The following is a 7,237-nucleotide window of genomic DNA, read 5'->3' as shown; positions in this document are numbered from 1 at the left end:
GGTGTATAAATTTTGTACTTTTTTGGAGGATTCATTTAGCCAAAATGTTCTCACATCATACATCAGTTGATAATGTACGTTGTTGCTCATAATATGATTATGCATACTAAGTAATTGAAATGTATGACAAGCATTTATGTAAATGCGACTTATCAGACAAACTGAGACATACATTCGATGAGTCAATCAAGTATTTTTTATATTTTTAATAATGAACGTAAGAAACAGCCTATAGCAACGTTCAATCACGTTGACGTAATTAAGCTAATTCATTAAAAAAACCCGTATGAAATGCGCGATTTCTTCATTGCAGTGAAGATATAGTCCCATAGCGCGAATCGCGGTTACGCGTGAGAGACACATACTGTATTTAATATCTAATTTGTTCGTGCCATAAATGTTTAAATGTTTTATGTTTATGCACTGTTGCGTACAGGGGCGTACCTGGATGATTTTGAACTGTACGCCAGTTATGAGCAGCAAAGTTTGTCAAGATACGTGTTCTGTGACCTAGGGAAGTGCCTACGACTTTTAAATCTTGAGCAATGAAATTCGCTAAGGTGACTATATCTTAGACTAATTGACAAACTAAGTTGAATGCCCTTTGTTAAAACGTATAGCTGGTGAGACCAAATATCTCATATGTAGAATTTTGCATGTAAAAACTTTTCTTCTGGCTTCATTGCTTAAATGATTCGTGTACCAATGACCAATCCGAACCAATCCGTACGGCTCAGGTACGGATCGATACGAATTACTACGTTTCTATCCGTGGCTAGACGTAGCTATCCGCACCGTATGTGTGACTGGGGTTTAAATGATTCGTGTAACAATGACTCGTAAATGATCTGAATTAGCTCGATAATTTAAGGGATCAGACAAATAACTTAAAATTATAAATTCACAACGTATAACTATTGATTTCCAGCACAAACTCCTATAGGCTGCAGATACTATACTGGAATTTTTTTTTTCGTTGAAGTTCCCGTCAGACCATGTCTTTGATTCAACAACATACGAGTCGTATCTCTTAGATGGTCAGCCTATGTCTTCTTAACTGAAGTTGTAACTCAACTATGTTTGCCCTGACACTTTGATGCTCAGTGCCTGTTTGCTATCACATATAGCATTCCACCACCATATAGGTATAACCACCATGCATTGGCTGTACTATGTCAATAACGCTGGCCGGAACTCTCTCACTGCCTCAGTTGATTACCAAACTATTTGAGCCGTGCCATGGGAAAACAAACATAGTGTCTTTGTGACCAGCATGGATCAAGACCAGCCTGCGCATCCGCGCAGTCTGGCCAGGATCCATGCTGTTCGCTTTCAAAGCCTTTTGTAATCAGAGAAACCGTTAGCGAACAGCATGGATCCTGGCCAGACTGGATCCATGCTGGTCGCAAAGCCACTATGTTGGTTTTCTCATGGCACGGCTCATTTATCTCTGTCTCAGTTTCCGATGCTCAGCCTACATATGATATCGTCTGTTGCATTCAGCTATCCCGTAAAGGTATAATATCTATGTTTAGTTACAATACTGCCACTCTTCATTAGTCTACGAAGCTCACGCGTCTTCTTTTAAAGAACCCCCCCCCCCCCCCCCCCCCCCCCCAACAGGACAGCGTACCTGCAATGGCTTTCTTATCAAGGTACTAGGATAAATAATTTATTTAATCCTCGATGTGTCTGCATCAGTCGCTGGAATTCATACAGAATGAATTCACTATCAGTGTTTTTGTTTGATAAGGATCCATCCGCCGTTTCAGGCACGGTATAGCATTACGCTATGTAAGAGTGTCACCCTTCATGTAAAATGATACGGGCTAACGTGTGTTCTCTTCTGGGATTTCTGTGGACTGAAAGACACACGCAGACAGCAAATGTAATATTTTATCAAGAGAGACAAAGATTCAAGTCTTCACTTCAAAATCTATTCTGGCTGTGCGCATTCATTTCATGACAATTCAAAAATTACAACAAAATGAATCAAATGATGAATGAGAAAATGAGGGATGATCATATTTCAACACAACATGTAAATAGTTTACCTGAAAGACACACGCAGACAGCAAATGTAATATTTTACCAAGACAGACAAAGATTCAAGTCTTCACTTCAAAATCTATTCTGGCTGTGCGCACGCGTGACGGAAATTGGCGGTGATATCAATACATTCACATTGAGGCCCGTCACCGTGGTTAAACAACATGTTAGTTAATGATATCAGAAAATGATATTTATGTGGATGTATAATGAATATGAAATGGAATTATAGGAATGAAATATAGGAAAAATGAGAAAAAGCTTGATAGTAATTCATATAGGATATATACAGACAAATGACCCTGCGACAAGAGTATAGACCCCATTGAATTTCACTATCATCCGTCTACCTATTTATACCGTAACAGAAGTGCGCTTTGATTGGAGCTATTTGTAGAACTTGTTTCTGATTGGTCCAAATTCGTACATAGTATATTACAACGAGTACTCGCTCTAACTCATAGTTTTTTTCCTTTAAATGTTGCATGTAACATAATGTGTGAGTGGTTCATTTTGTAGGTGTGAAACAGGATAAATTCATTATTAGGAGATTTCACACTTTACCTAAAACACATGAAATAAAATCCCAAATTCAATTTGTTATAAATTTTATCCTCTAACATGGTTAATGGTTCACTCACTGGCCGTGTCATACCAAAAACGTAAAAATGGTAAAAGTAGATTCCTCGCTTGCGCTCAACATTAAGAGGATAGCCTTAGGACTAGTCATCCAGGTGTCAGTACAATATGACTGGTTTGGTTATCATGCTACATATCTGCGGCATAATATTCCAGTGAGACAGCACTATAAAGCTGGACATAGTGCACACTATTACAAGTAGATACACACCGTTGTTTACATGACTTGTTGATAAAGACGCTAAACTTGAACATACACACACATCCTCTGTATTCACACACATCCTCTGTATTCAACGTAACTGTTTATTTTCCAGGTCTCTATGCAATTGTACCGCTTCCTGTAAAGAAGACGCACGAGCGAAAAGAAACCAAAGATATATTGATTTACAATAAAAAGGGTGTACGAATCCTTAACGAGTCCATACTATCAGCAGACGAGAAATATGAAAATTGCAACGAAGCAAGATAACGTGTCTGTTTACAAAACTTCTAAGTCCATACCAGTAAATAATATAGTTACAGCTGATAAATATAACATCTCAAAAGTTAAAGTGATTGATACATCATTGTGCGTGAAAACACGAACGCCATCTGCTTTTACCATTTGTATATGGGAATTGAAGAAGGATAGATTTGTATCTGGCGAGATATATAGAACAGGTCAATGGGAACCAGTCATAACTCGAAAGATTCATGACATTCTAGATCAAGACAGGAAAATTTACGTTTATTGATATAGGAGCTAAGATGGGGTAATTTAGTTTATTGGCAGCCTCAGTTGGACAATCCGTTGTGTCTGTTGAACCATGGGAACAGCATGTTATAAAATTTGCAAATTCTGTTCATTTAAACAAATTTGAAGACCGATTAACCGTCTTCAAAAATGCAGTTTCAAATAATCGACGCGTTGTTCGCATTGATGATCCAAGACCAGGTAACCAAGGCGCTGCAAGAGTTGTCTCTGAAGAAGAGGGCGTTACCAAAAATAACAGTTTCTACGCAACCAGTATTATCTTAAATGATTTGAAAAATTTCATCTCAGCTAAAGACGTCGTCATCAAAACAGATGTAGGTAAGAACTGACAGATATACCTATTAAAGTCATTTATGTTTAACAAATTGCTAAAATGTATTGGTGATTATCATATTGACTATTTTATTCTCAATAGTTAAAAGATATTTCATAAAGCGTTTGTGTGAATTCTTGCTTTAGAGTAGAATACACTGTCTAACCAGAGTTTCTAAATTGGTACCACTGTTACTAGCTGATTCTCAATATTAGCGTTTGTGTGAATTTCTGTCTTAGAATAGAATGCACGTCAGGTACAATTATATAATACTATCATTATTTAATATCTGATTCTCGATATAATTTCGTAATAGCGCTTGTGTGAATTCATGCCTTGAAATAGAATGTATATACACGTTACGCAAAATTATGAAATTGGTACATGAGTTACTAAACGATTCTCTATATAATTTCGTTATAGCGCTTGTGAATTCCTGCCTTAGAATAGAATACAAGTCACGCGAAATTATACAGTTGGTACCATAGATACTATCTGTTTATCAATACTATTGCGTGACAATGTGTGTGTGAATTCGTCTCTTAGAAAAGAATACACGCCACGCACAATTATAAAAATTCGAAAATTGGTAGTAGGATCATTTTAAACAATTTTGAGATCATTTTATTTCATGTTAACAAAAATATACGTATACAACTTTCTTGTTGGCCAATGAAATTTTCGGAAAATGGAAGCATAACTAGCAAAAATTATATTTCAAAATTACAGTGTAGGGAACTGTTATGTCAAAAAATATAATGAAACGTGAAAAATAAATGCTCGTATTTTAATTGTATCATATGAAAATGTGTTCTTTTTGCATGAAATGTGTGACCGTTGAGAGTGAGTACACTGTATGTGTAAAATGTGTACATAGTTGTCTGTGTCAGAACTATAACAAATAGACGCGAGTATTAACCAAATGCGTACATACCTTAATCATAAAATTGAAAGAAAGGAATCATGAAAGAAACATTGTCTAAGCTGATTATGAATAGAAGCTGTTTCTGTTTTTCTATAGAAGGACACGAATGCAGAGCTTTCGAGATGGCCGACGAGATATTTGACAAATTCAATGTGCTATTCATTTCGATGGAATGGTTTATAATGCAGACGTTTAAGGATAAGCATGGTGTGGCATGTCCAACTGCAAACACTCGGCAGATGATTGAGATGTTAACAAGGCGTGGCTTTGTACCATATTCGTCCATTGACAGAATACAGTTAGACCCAAACAGTTATGAAATGTGGAGCTCTACCGACGTAGATTGGACAAAATAATCTAATTTTGACCTTTATGCCGCAACATTTATGTGGTGGGGGCATATATCATTGCTGTTTTCCGTAAATTGGTACGTACATAAATCCGTCTGTACGCTCCAAAATCTTGTGTGTGTCCAACACTTCCCACATGATTAGCCTGATTTGCTGCAAACTTTCATAGATCCACAAGCTAGATGTATAGATAATAAAAATAAATGTTTTTTCTTTGACTATTTTTACTTTGTTTTCTTTGCCCTTTGATAGTTTTGCTATATAGAATATAGAAAAAAATCTTGTTGTGCTCAACTGCACCCACACTGTTACACTGACTTGCTTCAAAATTTCACAGATTAACACGCTTGGTATGCAGACGACCGCAAGGAAAATATTTTTCTGTGACTATTTTCGCTGCAGTTATGGGCCTTTTATAGTTTTGCTATATATGGAGTATGGAGAAAATTCGTGTGTGTCTAACTCCTCCCACACTATTAGTCTGATTTGCTTCAAACTTCACAGACAAACTTGATGTGCAGATGACCAGAAAGGAATGAACTTTTGCTGTGGCCTTTTTACCACAGTTTTGGCCCGTTGAAAGTTTTATATAGAATGTAGGGATATTACACGTTTTTTTGTGTATTAACGTCTGCAGAAGCCCGCGGGATTGTTTGTGACCGAGACCGAACACAATTATTTTAAGAATAACAACTTTACATTCGAATTATTTTGAGTACGAACAAACAGAGTACGGATGAGTACGAAGCTAGTGACTAGCTTTCGAGGTTTATTATATGAATTCTGCAAACAATCGAGTAAAAACAAACCGACTGAGACTAACAAAAGTCATTAATATAATACCTAAAAACGGGCAATAGCACAAGTTACACGCGATACTTATTTATTCACAGTTATTTACAATAACTGAACAGACGCTTTGTAAAGGGAGTAAACTCTAAGAGAAGCTAGTGCGTACATTGATGGGGGCAGTACGTTTGGGGTTGGAAACTGATACAGCTAAACATACTATGGATTACATTGTGTCTATAACGCTACAAGAAGAGGTTATTATGGAAGAAACAAGATGCAGATGCCAAATATCAGTCTGCGCAGAAATACATACATACGTCCCTGGCAAAGCATTTCAAAAATAAAAATCATGTATTAACAGCACGTGAATTGCCTTGTTTGCACACGATTTTTCTCCCGTTTATACATGGGCGGATCCTGTGAAAAAAGTAGTTTTTATGCAAGAATCTACTTCACGTGCTGTTAATACCCGATTTTTATTTTTGAAATGCTTTCCCAGGGACGTATATGTAATTCTGCGGAGACTGACATCTGGTATCAGCGTCTTGTTTCTTTCATAAAAACCTCTTCTTGAAGCATTAAAAATGCAATCTAAACCATAGAATGTTTTACTGTATCAGTAACTAACGCCAAATGCGCTGCCCCCAACATTATTCGTACTCGTTTCTTCCCTTGTTTACTCCCCTTTTAGAACTCGGCGTCAATTCAGATTTTGTAGACAACCGTGAATGTTAAAGAATTGCGTGTTTACCTGTGCGATTCTTCGTTTTTAGGAATCATATTTATGATTTTGGTAAGTATCAGTCGGTATGTTTTTATCTAATTTCTCGAAGAATTTATATAAACAGCTTGGAAGCTTGACACTACCTTCGTACTCATCCGTACTCCAACTGCGTGTCCGTACTCAATATAACTCGAATGTAAAGTTATTATTCTTTAAATTGTGATCTAGTCCACCAAATTGTGAAATGATATGAACAATTATTGGTAATTTCATGTTTGTAATAATGAGAGATAAAAAAATCGCTTAAAAACCTTCAGGATGTGCTTTTGATAGTGTAGGTAATTTCCGGGCCCTGGATACGGATATTTAAAACATGTTTACCGTTTCCAAGAACAACCGGAATGGTAAATAAAAAATGTACCGGAATCGTCAAGTCATCACATATGAAAACAATACATAAATCGTCGTGAAATATTTTTTTATGCAAGAATAGCGACAATACACGTTTGTTTTGTGTATTAACGTCTGCAGAAGCCCTTGGGATATGTTTGTGACCTCGACCGAATTGTTTTGTGTATTAACGTCTGCAGAAGCCCTTGGGATATGTTTGTGACCTCGACCGACCGAAGGTCGAGGTCACAAACATATCCCAAGGGCTTCTGCAGAAGTTAATACACAAAAAACGTGT

This window comes from Mercenaria mercenaria, chromosome 18, assembly GCF_021730395.1.
Source record: "Mercenaria mercenaria strain notata chromosome 18, MADL_Memer_1, whole genome shotgun sequence".
In the NCBI taxonomy this organism is placed as follows: Eukaryota; Metazoa; Mollusca; class Bivalvia; order Venerida; family Veneridae; genus Mercenaria; species Mercenaria mercenaria.
This window is presented reverse-complemented; position numbering follows the sequence as displayed.